General features: G+C 37.1%; 1 long non-coding RNA gene across 1 annotated transcript in view; it reads right to left on the bottom strand.

Moving 5' to 3' along the window:
• LOC138147463 (uncharacterized) overlaps positions 1–10,776 on the bottom strand; it is a 28,246-nt gene extending 17,470 nt beyond the window's left edge. The window contains exons 1-2 of the long non-coding RNA XR_011164813.1: positions 9,646–10,776; positions 8,617–8,724 (exon numbers count right to left, since the gene is read on the bottom strand). This is a non-coding gene — a long non-coding RNA (uncharacterized lncRNA). The remainder of the gene's footprint in view (positions 1–8,616; positions 8,725–9,645) is intronic.
• Positions 10,777–17,232: the final 6,456 nt, after the last annotated feature.

Here is a 17,232-nt window from a genome sequence, read left to right as displayed (position 1 = left end):
GGAAATAAACTAGAAAATTTATTAAGATACCAAAAGACTGAGTCCCAAAACCAGAAAGTGAAAGCCATCAGAGTAGTTATGACATTGGCACAGGTAGATAAAGTAGAAAGCACCCACATTTTCAAGCCTTTAAAACAGAACAGGCTACCTCAGGCAAAGGTCCTCCTCTCCCCACACACAGCAACCACCCAGCGTCCTGGAAGCGCACTCCCAGCAGCTCCGGCCCCTGGCAGTCCTCAGCAGGAGTCCTTAGCAGAAAGTCCTTAGCAGTTCTAACTCAAAAAGGGCTTCGCGCTGCCACTGCCTCTGCTGCTGCCGCCGTCACCACCACCGCCAGCCACCGAAAGAAGACTAGCTTGGCTTCCGCTTCCTCTTGCTCCGCCCCTTCCTGCTACGTCAGCAAGTCCAACGGGGCATGGAAGATCTTTTAATCCCATAACCCTTACATCTTCCTGACCTCATTTAGGGTTTTCTTGGGAGACATACTGGAGTGGTTTAGCATTTCCTTCTCCAGCTCATTTTACAGATAAGAAAATGGAGGCAAACAGGGTTAAATGACTTGCCCAGGGTTACACAGCTAGTAAGTGTCTGAGGCCAGATTTGAACTCAGGTCTTCCTGACTCCGGACCCAGCACTCTACTCACTGTACCACCTAGCTGCCCCTATCAATATTAATCATATTAGAAATAAAAATGGATGAATTTTATATTTATTCATTTAATAATAATAATAAACCTATTGCATGTTAACATGGACAGCCTATTCTATGAAAATAACTATATTTTCCAAAACAAAGAAATTTTGAGAGAATGGCATCATTTTATTTATTTATTAGTAAATCTCTTTAATGATTGACTTAACAGAAAACAGCTAGTTTCTCACATCTGCTTCTGCATCTAATATGTTGTTTGGTTGAAGTGCATAAAGAAAATTTGGCTTCACATAGATATGTAGTTGGAAAAGGGAGGAATATTTTATTATCTTAGTATTATTAATTAACCACCATGAATTATTAATAATACTATAAAATTATAATATAAATATTATAATAATATAAAATATTCATTTTTAGTTAATAATTAATCATCTCAGTATTATCATGAAAATAGTTTTGACTTCATGGGCCTCTAGAAAAATACTTAAGAACCCCCAGGAGTCCACACTTTGAGAACGTCCTATCTAGTCCAAGTTTTCATTTTTAAAGGGGAGGAAATTTAAGACCAGAGGATTAAGAGATCAAGGTCACACAGGGTTGCAAGGAGTAGAAACAAATCTGAAACAAGGAGCAGACCCCAAATGCAGAATTCTTTTCCATTACCTCACATTTTCAGCTTTGACCGTCATAAAGTATCCATATATCTGTATTTCTGCCTCTACAGTAGCTTAAATCGTCTCCCCTCTTCTCCATTTCTCTATTTTAGACCCTCATTACTTCTTGCTGAGTTACTATGATGGTCTTCTAACCCATCTTCCCACTTCTAGTCTTTTCCAATCCATCTTTTACACAGCTACTAGATGCCTAATTCATAGCTCTGATCATATCACTCCATAGTTCAACAAAAATAATCCCCATTCACATAGCACTTTAGGGTTTGAAAAACATCTCCCTCACTATAAGTTCCAGTGTTAGGCAGCACAAGCATTATGATCCTCATTTTACAAATGAGGAAAGTAAGTCTCTGAAAGATTGCATGGTTTATCCACAATTACATAGATGATAATAATTACTGACATTTATGTAGTACTTTACAATTTGCAAATTGTGTTTTATATAAATTATCTTATGAGTTTCACCATAATTCTTTGAGGCAATTACTACAGGTGCCATTTTCCCAATTTTACTGAGGCTCGGAAAGGCTAATTAAATAACTTGCCTGAGTTATATAGCTAGTAAGTATCCAAGGAAGGGGATTTGAACCCAGGTCTCCCAAATCAAAGTGCAACACTCTGGGTCCAACACTCTTTCTGTTATACCATGTTGCCTTTCAAAACTTTGCACTCACTGCCTACCAGATACATTCCAAATTCCTCCTTACCTTTAAGAACCTCTCCCCATAATCTGCTGTAAAACTACCATTTTGGACTTAATGTCCCTTTTATTTTCCTGTTTCTGCCAAATTTGAATATAGTTATCCCTTCCACATCCAGGGAGTTAGAAATGCTGCACTCCCACGATCCGGAAAATCTACATGCAATTATTTGGCCCTCCATTCGGACCAGGAAAGAATTCTGAAAATATTACTTTTTTCTGTTAACAGGGTGTTTACAGTACCTTATTATAAAATTTGGGCTAAGTATTTGGTCATAGGCTGTTAGATCATCTCCAGTTGTCCTGATCTATATCTGGCCACTGGACCCAGATGGTTCCAGAGGAGAAAGTGAAGCTGGTGACTTTGCGTAGCTCTCCCTTACTTAAATCCAATTCATTTGCAAGTCATGGCATCATCTTCCGATGTCATGGACCTCTATGAGAACAAAAGGCAAACCACAAGGTCATAGTCTACATTATACAATACTATACATATATTTTATGCATTTCTCCATTTCTAAACTTTTTCGATGTTGTCTGTGGCTTCAACAAAACTCCCCCCAAATTGCCATTTGATTTCTTATGCCAACCCATGAAATATCAAAACCATGATGGGGAAAACCACATTATGGAAAGGATAACTGTACTTTTTACAAGCTCTGGTCAACTTCATGTTCTATGAAAGCTGGGGTCTCAAATTCTATCTTCATACACAAGTTTTCACCACAAGCCACTGGACTCCACTAAGAAAAAATGCATGTGGTTGGTCACCAATATTGGATAACTGGGCTCCACAGTGGAACCTCACTTTCTGGTGATTACTTCCAGTTGGGAGAAACAGGGAAGACATCATGGAGAAAATGGCATTAAAGCTAGGGCTTGAAACATGTATGATTTCAAACAGAGGAAAGAAGGGCATTTCAGGTTTAAGGAACCACAAAAACAAAGGCATAGAGGAAGGGAAGTATGGAACTTAATTAGGGAATGGCAAGCACTACAGTTTATTGGAAGAATAAGCTGCCCCAAAAGAGAATTTAGTAGAGCTGTTATCCACTTAATGGAATAGAACCTAGATTCAATTTACATCTCTATGTAGCATATGGACTTTCACTAAAGTCAAAACAAAACTTGAAAAAAATTACCTGAAGAAAAGATGTTTCCAAATACCATCTCCATAACCAATTAGCACTGGTAAACACTTACCTAAAGTAGCAGTTCCTGATAATTGGTTTTATCCACAGAGAGTTTAATAATATGGGGTGGGGGTGGGAGGACAGAGTTCTCTAAAGATTAACAAAACAAAATTAATTTTAATTCACTTTAATTTTTATATATAGTGTACTTTACTTTTAAGAGGAAAGGCAATATCCCCTAATCAAAGATGAGTTGTTGAAATGAATGTTGGGAGTCATTTAATTACTACTTGACTAATTCCTGAAATTCTTGCTCTGCCTGAAGGTTTCACTTCTGATGCTAATCTTAGTTACTCCAGTCCAACCTCTCAGTCACCTTCCTTCTGCATTCTTTCAGTTTTCATTTTAAAAAATTCTCCAGTCTACTTGGTACTCTTCCTTTTCTTCATTTTTCATGGTCTAGCCACCTAGTTATGATTCTATCTGTTAATTTTTTCACAGCTTTGTGACTTGACCATGTAACTATTTTTGTGCTTTAAGCTTTTTATTTATTTTTAAAATTTTATTTATTTTTTAGTTTTTAATATTCATGTTTATAAGATTTTGAGTTCTATAATTTCACCCTCACTTCTCCCTCACCTCCCCAAGATGGCATGCAATATAGGTTATACATGTACAATCATACTAAACATATTTCCACATTTGTCATGTTGTGAAAGAAGAATCAGAACATAAGGGAAAAACCATGAAAAACAAAAAAGAAAATAGTACACTTCGATCTACATTCAGATCCAGTTCTTTCTTGGAATATGAATAGCATTTTCTATCATGAATCTTTTGGAATTATCTACTTAGATCATTGCATTGCTGAGAAGAGCTAATTGACCATGTAATTTTCATATGTCCCTACCATCTTATATATGACTCTTTTCTTCCAACTCTGCTTGAAACATGCTCATTTTTGTTTATTTTTGGACTGCACCTTTGATTTCATTGACATAGGAAACTCCCTCTGAGGAAACTACTTCCACCAGTTCAAGTTGTTAATTGCTCTGTAACTTTTTTTTAATAAATTTTCTTTTTTGTTTGTTTTTAGGTTATCCCTATTTCCCCAATATATTCCTACTCTCTTCTTGGAGACAAAGAATAAAAAAAAAGGTTGGAGGAGACTAGGTCAGAAAAATAACCAACCTATCAAAAAAGTCTAATTGCAGTATTCTGCACCAAAAGTCCCCAACCTATGCAAAGAACAATGCTTCCTCATATTTCTCCTTTGGGTCACACAGTCTTATAATGTCACAGAATTCAGTTTCAATTGTTTTGTTATTATTCTTTCTGTTTTACTGTTGCAATCATTGTGTATATTGTTTTCCTGGATCTGCTTACTTCTGATTGTATTAGTTCCTATTAGTCTCCATATACTTCCCTATATTCTTCAAATGACTGATGGATAAGGAAATATGGAGAGACCAGAGAAGGATAGAGAGAGGAATAAGGAGTAAACATGGCTGCTCTGAGGACTTCTACTTAAAATGGAAGAAATGACCAATCAAATGTTTGAAGAAACCTCTGAGTTATTTTATATACATTTCTGTTATTTCTCTTATCTCTGGCAATCTGTAGCCTGATTGCTTTCAATTCTTCTTCTAAAAACCATTTGTTCCTATCCTTTGATCTTTGGGGAATGGGTTTTGGTCACATATTTTAGTTCTTGCATATCTTGAATATTAGATCTTTATAAAAGATACATGATGCAAAGATTTGTTTCCCAATTTTGTTGTGTGAAAGCTTTTTTAATTTTCATATAATAAAAATGACCTATTTTACCATTCATAATTGCTTCTTTCCCTTGTTTGGTTAAAAATGAGTTCCCTAACCATAGTTGTAAAAGGTACCTGATCTGATCTGTCTCTAAATTTTTTTAAATAGTTGCTCTGAAATTTACAGTCTTAGAAAGTAGTCTGGGGGCACTGGGAGTTTAAATCATCTGTCCAAGGTCACACAGACAGTATGGGTATATGATATTTTAAAAAGGCATATTTGTATTCATTTATTAAGGTTGGATTTGCAAGAGGTACTCAAAAGAGGCTTCTTATTTTCTTTGAGACTCTATGCTGAAAGTTTAAATTCTGTCTCTAGATAAGCCTGGGGTTATGGCAGGGCTAAGCTAAAGTTCTTCCTGATATGTATATGCCAGACACGTATATATATAGATGGATGGATGTACATACAACATATGGATACTTGCATTAGACACATGCACACATACACAACATGTATGTGTGTGCCGTAATGCACATAGGTGTCATGTTATGCATATGTGTCTAATGCAAGCATCCATATTCATGCGTGCTTTTTCGTGGAAATATAATTATTTACAAAAGAAAATCTTCAATTACTAAAAGTCTTTATCCTAAATTATTCTCACAGATTTGTGTGACAATCTTACTCAATCTTTTCTTAGAATCAGAAACTTTTGCAGAATGTGCTTTCTAGACTTAAGTCTGAATATGGAAATGCTAATGTTAATGCTTGTCAAGTTCAACCTGAAGGGCAAACCTGAATTTGTCATTTCTTGCACTCCCACTGTCAAATACTTTCAATTGACTACTTAGCTGAGATACTGTAGCTAAAATCTATGTATTGCTGTGTCCCACGCCATTATTGCTGCTGAGAATTTTCCTTCTAGGTCAGATAATTCCATTCTTCCCTCTTTCTCTCTGGCCTGAAGTGAACAAAAGAGTCTTAAAACCTGTACTTTTATGCAGTCCTCTGGCTTTCCTACACTAAAGTCATACTAAATGAACTTACCTATAAATTTCTCAATTGTGATAGTCTAGCTTTCTACTAAAGATCTCTGGCAATTTATTGATTTTTTTTTTCCTCTGATGCTTTAGGTACAACAAAACAGGCCAATTAAAAAAATAGTAGTTCTAGAGTGTTTTTGTATTCTTTCAGAAGAAGTAGGAACAGGATCAGTTGGAGTTTGGAAGACTGAAAACTTGTTATATGTGTATCACACAGAGAGAAGAAAAGGTCTATCTATGGTGGGCATGAGCTAGCTACAACATATAGGACCTCTGAAGCATAGGAGTAAAAGAATTCTCCATCCTGTTGAATTCCTATTTAGCTAATGGATTTTCCCTGGCTGTTTATTTATTTATATGGAAACTTCTCAGTTTTGCCCCTTCCCTTTGGTGCTATGACCTAATCTGTTGAAAAACTATGACTTGGATTTGGTGAATGTTCCTGGGCTACTCCTTCCTCTGAACTTTTCTCCCGGGCTTCTCTCCTCTGGTAGTATGAACTGACTCCATTCCAGGGATCACTTGGCTGTAGTTGCTGAGTCAGGGATGATAACAGCAGTTTTGTTATAGTTTGTCACACACTGACAGATTAAAGTGTGACATAGTAGCTGCCTCCCTGAAAAAAAGCTCATGTAACCTTAGGCAATATTTAGAGAGACACAATGTCCAGGACTACAAAGGTGACAGTTTTGCTGAACTCTGCCCTGGAGTCACAACTGTTGGAGCTTTTTTATTCAGTTCTGGAATGCACAGTTTAGAAAATGCTTATTATTACTTATAATTATTAATTATCATCATTATAATATATTGTGTGATATAATGATTTTTATTATTTTATTATTATTATTATCATTATTTATAGGCTGGAGAGCAACCAGAGCAGCTTAACTAGAATGGCAAAGGGTTTCCAGATTATGCCTGATGAAGATCAGTTGATGGAACTAGGTATGTTTACCTTGGAGAAGAGAAGACTTAATAACTATCTTCATGTATTTGAAGCAGATGCTTTCCAATTGTGGTGCTAGAGAAGATTCTTGAGAGTCCCTTGGACAGCAAGGAGATCAAATCCATCAATACTTAAATTAACTCTGACTACTCATTGAAAGGTCAAATACTGGAGCTGAAGCTTAAATACTTTGGTCACTTAATGAGAAGGCAGGACTCATTGGAAAAGCCCCTGTTGTTGGGAAAGATTGAAGGCAAAAGGAGAAGGGGACAACAGAGGATGAGATGGATAGATGGTGTCATGGAAGCCATGATACTGGAAGACAGAAGGGCTTGGTATACTATGGGGTCATGAATAATCAGATCTTAAAAAATGAACAATAACAACATGAAGAAAAAGGAATTAATTCATTCTGTTTGGCCCCGGAAGACAGAATTAGCAACAGCAGGTGGACATTCCAAAGAGATAAATGTAGGCTTAACATAAAGGAAAACTTCCTAACCATGGTAGCTATCCAAAAATGGAATGGCCTGACCTGGGAAGTAGTGAGTCTCCTCTCACTGAAGTTTTTCAGATAAAGACTGGGCATGTTGTAGAAGGTTTGTTGTTTAGGTCTGAATAACCTCTGAAGTGACTTTCCAGCTCTGAGGTCCTTTGATTCAGTGCTATTGGTTCCATATTAATAACTTATGGCTCTCCATAAGAGAGAAAAGCAGGAGTCAGATGGGACTTATGTGACCATGGGCAAGTCAGTTTCCCCATTTGTAAAATGTGGGGGTTGGTTTAAATGACTTTTAAGGTCCCATTCAATTTAAAACAGAGGATCTTATGTTCCTACATAGGACATGGGGCAAGGGTGAGATCATAATTTTAGGAGAACAATTAGATTTTGATCACCGGAGAGACATATCTTAAAATGATAGACAGTAGTGCAGTCAGAAACAGAAACAGAAGTTAGGGGTGGAGGTGCAGATTACTGATTATGGTGCTGAAATGGCTGTGAGTTCCTTGAGGGCCGGGACTATTTCATTTTTGCCTTCGTGTCACTCCTGTGCTTGGCACATAATAGGAACTTAATAAATGTTTGTTGACTATTGAAGAAAAATAGATGTTTCTGAAGAATTGACAGAGTTAAAATTAAGCCCACTCAAGTGCAGTAGGGCTAGTGCAAAGCAAAACCTGAGAGGTTTAGAAGCCAAATTTCAGTATTGAGTGAGCAACATTGTACTTGTACAACTATAGTATCTTATCCTCTAACTTCTCTTGAATTTCCTTTGTCTGGAGAGCCCCTGTCATGGCTGCTGCTTCCATCAATTCCCTTATTTGGTGATGTATAGCTTTCTCACAGTAAATACAATACACGCATCTTTCAAATGCTCTCCTCCATTTTTTTTTTTTTACTTAACTAGCACACCACATGTTGTTACTATAGAACTTAAATTTAGAAGGAAAAACAATGGTTATTTGATTCAATCACCCATACAGTGCAAATTGGTAATTCAATAGATGGAGTGCTGGACTTGGAATCAGAAAGACCTGAATTAAAATTCAGCCTTAGACATTAATCAGCTGTGTGACTTTGGACAAGTCATTTACCTTTATCTCCCTCAATTTCCTCAACTGTAAAATAGGGATAATTGCATCTACATCACAGGGCTGTTGTGGGAATCAAATGAGATAAAATTTGTAAAAAGCACTTACCTGGCAAGTCACTGTTGTTCAGTCGTTTCAGTTGTGTCCAATCTTCATGACCCCATTTCGAGTTTTCTTGGTAAAGATACTGGAGTGCTTTTCCACTTCTTTCTCCAGCTTATTATATAAATGAAGAAGCCGAGACAAACTAGATGAAGTGACAACTTGAATCACACAGCTAGTTAATGTCTTAGGTCAGATCTGAGTTCAGGTCTTCCTGACTCCAGGTCTGACACTCTATCCACTGCACCACCTATGCATGGCATGTAATAGGCATTATAGAAATGATTATTCCCTTCCCTAATAAAATTCCAGGGTTGGGAGGAATCCTGAGTCATTTAATCTAATTTAGTCAAAATATTAATTCCCTCTATAATATCCCCAGCAAGTGGTTATCCATCCTCTACTTTAACACTTCCAGTGATTTGAGGCAATAACGGTCATTTCTGTTTTGGCACAGCTAAAATCATTATATTAAATTCTTCCTTACTTTGATCTTGGTACTAGTTCTACCCTTTAGAGGTATTCAGAATGTCTATTCCCTCTTTTTTTTTTGGAGGGCAATTGGGGTTAAGTGACTTGCCCAAGGTCACATGGCTAGTTTTTGTGTTAAGTGTCTGAGGCCAGACTTGAACCCAGGTCCTCCTGACTACAGGGCCAGTGTTCTATTCACTGCACCACCTAGCTGCCCCTATTCCCTCTTTTAGATGAGATCTCAAAAATGGGATGCAGATCTTCACAAGTTTTAGGACAACCGTCTTCTCTTTTCCAGGCTATACATTACCAAATCTCTCAAGTGATCACTGAATTATGAGATTTTGAGTTTCTTCGTCATTCTAATTACCTGCCTCTTCATATATACATTCCTCATTGTGACTGTCCCTTTTCAGATGTATTGCATGTAGCATAACACTCTGTGTGTTTGACCCAGCAGTTACAGCCAACTCATGGATAGAATAGTCAATCCACATAGGACTAAGGGGAGGGGAGCCCAGGAGAAAAGTTCAGAAGAAGAAGAAGTAGCCCAGGGACACTCACCAAATCCAGGTCATAGTTTTTCAGCAGATCAAGCCCAACCAGTAATGGGAAAAGGCATAACTGAGAAGCCTCAAAAACAAACAACCAGAGACTTCAGGTAAACAGGAATTCAGCAGGATGAAGAATAATGTTCTTGTGTTGCTGTTTCTCAGAGTTCCTCAGTGGTTATATGTTGTAACTGGTTCATGTCCACCATGGGTTTCTTCTTTTTCCTCTATGTGATATTCACTTTTTATTCTTTGGAGATAGTTATATTCTAAATCTTGCTGCCATATAGCAGCACAGATAAAATATTAACATTGAAAAGATTGGCCTTTGTTTTTGTGAGAAGCTTGGGGTTAATACAAGAGCTTTGCAATTTCCTGAAGACAATCCATCCCACTGTCTTCCGCCTGTTCATCTCCGGGACCAAGTTTTTTGTCTGTCTGTATCATCTTTACCAAATTACATGCTGATAGCATGCAACCCAAAGGGCATCCATCCAAATGGATTTTATAATCTGGGCAATCAACATTCTTCATCTCTTAGTCTTTCCTGCGTGGATAAGCAGGTCAAACTCCTTTTGGATATTAAAGATCTCTTCCAGAAGGTTCTTCAGTGTTCTAGGGCTTGGCACAAACAGTCCAAGGTTATTCACAAGCTAGAGGACCTCACCACCCATAGGAAATCCCTCTATGACCTGCACTCTTTGTAGAATCCCTTCTTTCATAGTGGTGAAAACCTTTAGTGAGTATCTTACCTATATCTTAATAAACATCTTACCTGATATTTATTATCAGAGGGTTGTTGAACAGGATTACTTCTGTTGTTATATCTCCCAAGAAGTCTTTAAGGATTTTAATGAATAGAATACAACTTGTTTGCAAAAGAAAAGTCTATATAAAGCAGCATTTTATTTTACCAAATCAAATATTTTTTTCATAATCAACAAAAATAATCACAATGAGGTCTTTTATATGCTACATCTTTCAATTAATTAAGAAAAGGCACAGATGTCATCTACTGTTAGATATCACTTAAGAAAACCTGCTTGTTTCCTCCTCCCCTCATTAAGAATTGCCTCTATTAGTGTATTTTACACACCAAAGTCATTATAAAAATGAGAAAGTAGGCATGTAGATCAGTAGATCTTAATATTTTCTCAGTTGCCTTTCTGTGATATTAATAACATCCAAGATTTTTTCTATACTTTTAGATACCTTGTAGCTCAATCCTTCAATACCCTCACAATTATGTTATTTCCAACGCATCTCTTCTCTATACAGTTGATCTTATCTCTCTCCTTTCTCTATCATTATTCTCTAGCTACATTTCTTCCTTTGGTTAGCTTATTAGTTCCCATAGATTTAATTACCATTTCTATACTGATGATTCTCAAGTCTACCTATACTCTGCCCCAATCTCTCTTCTGACCTCCAATCCCAATTGAATTTCAAATATCTTGAACTGGACGTCCAGTAGACATCTTAAACTCAACATGTCCAAAACAAAACACATTTTCTTCTCCCCAAATGCTTCCCCTCCTCCTACATTCCCTATTACAATAGAGGGCAACATCATCACTCCCTCGTGAGCCCTTAGGCTCACAACCTAGGTACTATGCTCAATTCCTCACCATCTTTCACCCCACATATCCAACCTGTTGTGCAGGCCTGTAAATATTCACCTTTGCAACATCTCTCAAATACATTCCCTTCTCTCCTCTGATACTGCCACCTCTCTGGTGCAGGCCCTTATCACCTCACACCTGGAGTATTGTAAGAGCCTGCTGATGGGTCTACCTGTCTCAAATCTCTCCTCACTCCAATTTCTCTATTTAGCCACTAAAGTGATTTTCCTAAAGCACAGGTCTGATCACAGTACCCCTACTCAATAAATTCCATTGGCTCTCTATTGCCTCCATGGTCAAATACAAAATCCTCTGCTTGGCATTCAAAGCTCTCCTTAACCTAGCCCCTCCTATCTCTCTAGTTTTGCACCTTACTCCCTGGTGCATATTTTTGATCCAGTGACACTGGCCTGCCAGTTGTTCCACAAACAAGACACTCCATCTCTCAGCTCCAGGTATTTTAACAAGCTATTCCCCATGCCTGGAATGTTCTCCAAGCTCATCTCTGCTTACTGCCTTCCTTTAAGTCCCAGATGACATCCCATCTTCTATGGGAAGCCTTTCCCAACTCCTCTTAATTCTAGAGCTTTCCCTCTTTTCATTATGTCTCATCTATTCTGTTTATAGCCTATTTGTAAATATTTGTTTGCTTTTTATTTCCCCCCCCCCAACTAGATTATGAGTTCCTTGAGGGTAAAGACCATCTTTTACCTCTTATTGTATTCCCAGTGCTTAGAACAATGGTACATAGTAGACATCTAATGAAGGTTTATTGACTGTTTCTACCTTCTCTATAAGTACATCCAGGAATGGGATAAGTGTGGTGGTTCTATTGTCTTTGATAAATAAAATAATTTGCTATAATTATTTTTGCAAATATTTTCCATATTTATATTTGAATGACCTTAAGTGACTTTGCTTAGTTGTATATATTGCCATACTTTCTTTAAATTGGTTTTGTCAGTTACTGCTTTTCTCCACTTTAGAAGATGATGTTGTTTAAACTTTGCATCATTCTTCTTCAAAAGGTTTTACAAATGAGCTACAAATACATCTCTCTCCATTCAGCCAGTAAGACTGTTGCTGTCTATGGTACTTACTGGCTTCTTTTGATCTTCTTGCTGTAACAATTTGCATTGGTTAAACTTATGAATAAAATTTGTATACTTGCTGTCACTGTCATTTCTGCTGTCTATTTCCTAACTAAACAATTTCCTTGTTTAAAAGTAATATTTTAGGGGTGGCTAGGTGGCACAGTGAATAGAGCTCCAGCCCTTGAGTCAGGAGGACCTGAGTTCAAATCAGGCCTCAGACACTCAACACACACAAAAAACTAGCCCTGTGACCTTGGGCAAGTCACTTAACCCTAATTGCCCTCCAAAAAAATGAAAGTAATATTTTATTTTTCACAATTACATGGTAAAGAAAATTTTTAGCATTTATTTTAAAATTTTTTTGAGTTCCAAATTCTTTCCCTTCCTAAGACTGTAAGCAATTTGACATAGGTTATGCATGTGCAATCATGTAAAACATAACCATCTAAGAAATTTTCAATTGTTTAAGAAGTTTAAAGCAAAGTTAAATTTTTTTTCAATTGTGTGCCATTTCTTTTCCCCATTATTCTTTTTCATTATTTTTTTCACTAATTTTGATTTTAGCTCTGACAAATCGATGGTCTGTGACAGTCTAACTGTACACAGACAAGTAACTCAGTGATAAATCCCCTGTCAATGGCCAATGTTTTCCTGTATGTTAAAATATAACTATATGTAACCATATACATAGTTTTATATGTATAATATATAATTATATTATAGTTATAAAATGTAACTTTCAATCTTTATACATTATTTGATGCTTATGACGTTCAGTTCTTACAAATTCTTTTCTTGAAGATAATAAGTAAAAGATGTCAAAAAATTGTCTGATGGGATGAGCTTCTGGGTTGTTCACATGGCAAGAAAAAGGAACAACCCAGATGGACAGCTGGAATACTCCACTGGTAGCTCTCACTACATAAGGAGAAAGGAAGAAGATTCTAACATATTGGGTAGACTCCCTCAGGCAAACCTCTAAGAAGACATGGCTAAGAACTGCACAGAAAGATAGGCATGGATGGGGGCCGCTAGGTGTCGCAGTGAATAGAGTACCAGCCTTGGAGTCAGGAGCACCTGAGTTCAAATCCAGCCTCAGACAGTTAACACAAAAACTAGCCGTGTGACCTTGGGCAAGTCACTTAACCCCAATTGCCCTCCAAAAAGCAAAAAAAAAAAAAAGATAGGCATGGATGGGTTGGAATTTGTATCACTGGAGGGAAGTAGGCAACTTCCAAAACAAGGAAACCACAAGTCTATTTGAGTATTCCAAAGGTGAGTTCTACAAAGCTGTGGAATGATTATTTGAATTCTCAAATTAGTACTTAGTACATATATACCAATGAAGATAAGCTGATACTACTCAGTCAGCTTCTGTATGAGCAGTGGACCCCTACCTTGTAGATCTTTGCTGGGATGGAATCATTACCAGGCACTTTGCCACATAAGGGGAGCCTAATGGTATTCAATACCTCTTCTTCTATTGGAAGTTCAGCTAGAAAAGGATTGACTTCAACCTGAGGTATATGGTCAGTGGTTTCAGCATTGGTTGATGACAGTCTGTTGAGAACACTATGAAAGTGTTCATCACATCTCTCCAGGATCATGTCCTTAATACTAATCATTGTGGCTCCATCAGTGCTGAGTAGTTGAGAGGCATTATAGGTCTTTGGCCCATAATCTCCAGGGCATTGTAGAAATGCTTTGGATTTAAAAGAAGAAGAATTTTGCATCATCATAAAACTGAATCTCATCTGCCTTCTTAGTGAACCAAGAATCCTGCATATCTCTAAGCTTCACTTGCACTTATATTTTTTCCCTCTTTTTCTAAATAATATTTTTCCCAATTACATGTCAAGACAATTTTTTAGCATCCATTTTTATAAAATTTTGAGGTCTAAATTTTTCTCCCTCCTTTCTTCCTTCCAAAACTGGCAAACAACTTGATAGATATGCTATCATGTGAAACATATTCCATATTAGTCACAGTTGTGAAAGAAGAAACTGATCAAAAGGAAAACACACATACACACAAATAAAACACAAATAAAGTAAGTGAAGAAAATATGCTTTGATCTGCACTCAGAGTCCATCAGTTCTTTATCTGGATGTGGATAGTATTTTCCTTCATGAGTCCTTTGTACTTGTCTGGGATCATCGTGTTGCTAAGAAGGGTTGAGTCATTCAAAGTTGATTATCACACAATGTTGTTGATACTATATATAATGTTTCCCTGGTTCTGCTCATTTCACTCTGCATCAGTTCATACAAGTCTTTTCAGGTTTTTCTGAAATCTGCCTGTTTATCATTTCTTATTGTACAATAGTACTCCATTACAATCATATGCCACAACTTATTCAGCCATCCCCCAATTGATGGGCATCTCCTCAATTTTCAATATTTTGCCACCACAAAAAGAATTGCTTTTAATATTTTGCATATATAGGTCCTTTCCCCTTTTTTATGATCTCTTTGAGATACTGACCTAGTAGTGGTATTGCTGGATCAAAGGGTATGCACAGTTTGTTTGCCCTTTGGGTATAGTTCCAAATTGCTCTCCAGAATGGTCACATCAGTTCACAACTCCATGAACAATACATTAGTGTTCCAATTTTCTCACATCCTCTCCAACATTTTTCATTTTCAATTTTTGTTATATTAGCCAATCTGGTAGGTGTAAGGTGGTACCTCAGAGTTGTTTTAATTTTAATTTCTCTAGTCAAAAATTATTTTGGGGTGGCTAGGTGGGGCAGTGAATAGAGCACCAGCCCTGGAGTCAGGAGGACCTAAGTTCAAATCCGGCCTCAGACATTTAACACTAAGCCATGTGACCTTGGGCAAGTTGCTTAACCCCAACTGCCCTCCTCCCCCAATAAAAGGCAAAATAAAATGTATTTAGAGCGCTTCTTCATATGACTATAGATAGATTTGATTTCTTCATCTGAAAACTGCTTGTTCATATTCTTTGATCATTCATCAATTGGGGAATGGTTTTGTACTTTACCTTTGATGGAGTTGAACACTGCCTTCTTAGAGACGGACAAACTGTCATGCTGGTAAACCCTGTGGAGTTCTCATTTTTTCATTTATCAGCTTCTGGATTTCCCCATCATTTTCATCAAACCAATCATGATATATGCAAGTTTTGCGGCCTTGATGAGCAGATATTACACATCAAGTCTCCAAAAGCTATCCACACCTTTTCTGCTCCACTGTTGCTGTGTGTTGACTCAGTTTTCCTGCTAGGTCAACAATAAACTGTTCATGCATGGAGAAGCAGTCTAATCTGTTGATGTTGATTTGCCTGACAGTTGTCTTACCTTAGAGTCATCACTTTTGTTAAATGTTAATGTTTAGCTTGGAAAGGATGAATCTATGATCAGTCCAGCCCTCTGTGCCACACATCATCTTGTCACCCTCACATCCTGTCTCTTCTCCTTACAATGATGAAATCTATTAAATGTCAGTGCTTTCTTTGAGGATACATCCATGATGTTTTATTTTGTTTAGGTAAATAGAAGACAGTGTTAGTAATGAGAAAGTTGTGACATATACAAGTCTAAGTCATAAGTGACTGTTGCTGTTACTGTTTCTGACTCAATTTTCCTCCCAAGGACTCCTTACCATAACTGATAGTCTGTCTGCTCTGGCATTTAAGTCACCCAGGATTATAAACTTGTCCTCTTTTGGCACATTGATGATGAGGATCTCCAGGTCTTCATAAAAAGGTTTCTTGTCTTAGGAAGATTCTGACGATCACCTGGCAAGATAAGGTACCAGACACTGAGGTCCTCTTTCAAGCTGAACTGCCAAGTATTCAAACTCTATTGCAGAAAGCTCAACTCTGATGAGCTTGCCACATAGCCCAAATGCCAAGTATACAGTTTATCTAAAAGACTATTTTGCAAATTACACAAGGCAAATGCTCACACTAAGGTCAGAAGAAGTGATAAATGGACACTCTCAAGATCTCTCTGGAGAACTTTAGTATTGGTTGTGAGATGTGGGAGATGCTGGCAAAGGACTCACTCAGCATGGTGTGCCCACATCAAAGAAGACACTGTGCTCTATGAACAAAGAAGAATCACAGTAGCACAAAGGAAACACAAAATGTGCAAATCTAGAAGCATCTCTATCCCAAATGTTCAAATGACTATTTATGTCCACTTTATGTCTACTATGGTAGAACCCTCTGAGCTTGTATTGGACTAGCCAACCACAGTCAAACACATTCATGATGTCATTGGTCCTCTTCCAGTACTAAGGACAAAGAACAACAAAAACAGCTGATACTACTGCTACTGCTGTTGCTGCTGCTGGTGGTGGCTAATATTTATATATATTTATATTTTTAGAGTAAATTGTATCTTTGACAATCAGATCTTTTTTATTTAAATAAAATTTATCATCTTTTTATATCATATTTATTTCCAAATATATTCTTCCTCCCTGCCCTTCCCTCTGGGTCATTCCTTATAACAGATTCAAAAAGAAAAAAAAAGGGGGTAGGGGAAAGCATTTCAGTAAAAGCAACCAATGTATTGATTGCATCTGAGAGTGAATACAATATGCCACACCCATAGTCTCCCAATTCTATAATGAAAGGATAGAGGTACATATTTTCAGCTCTTTTCCAAGGTCAAGCTTGGCCATTACAATTACATTTAATTTCATATTATAGTTCTTTCGATTTATATTTCTGAAGTCATTGTATACATTGTTTTCCTTGTTCTGTTAGTTTCACTCTGCATCAGTTTATGCATTCTCTTACTTCTCTGAATTCTTCATATTCATTGTATCTTATAGTGCAGGAATATCATGTACAATTGTTTAGTCATTCCTCAATCAATATTTCCATTTCTGTGCTACTACAAAATGTGCCTT

This window comes from Petaurus breviceps, unplaced genomic scaffold (genome assembly GCF_028583685.1).
Source record: "Petaurus breviceps papuanus isolate PSGF00001 unplaced genomic scaffold, PetGlider_PUasm1.0 90792, whole genome shotgun sequence".
In the NCBI taxonomy this organism is placed as follows: Eukaryota; Metazoa; Chordata; class Mammalia; order Diprotodontia; family Petauridae; genus Petaurus; species Petaurus breviceps.
This window is presented reverse-complemented; position numbering and strand designations above follow the sequence as displayed.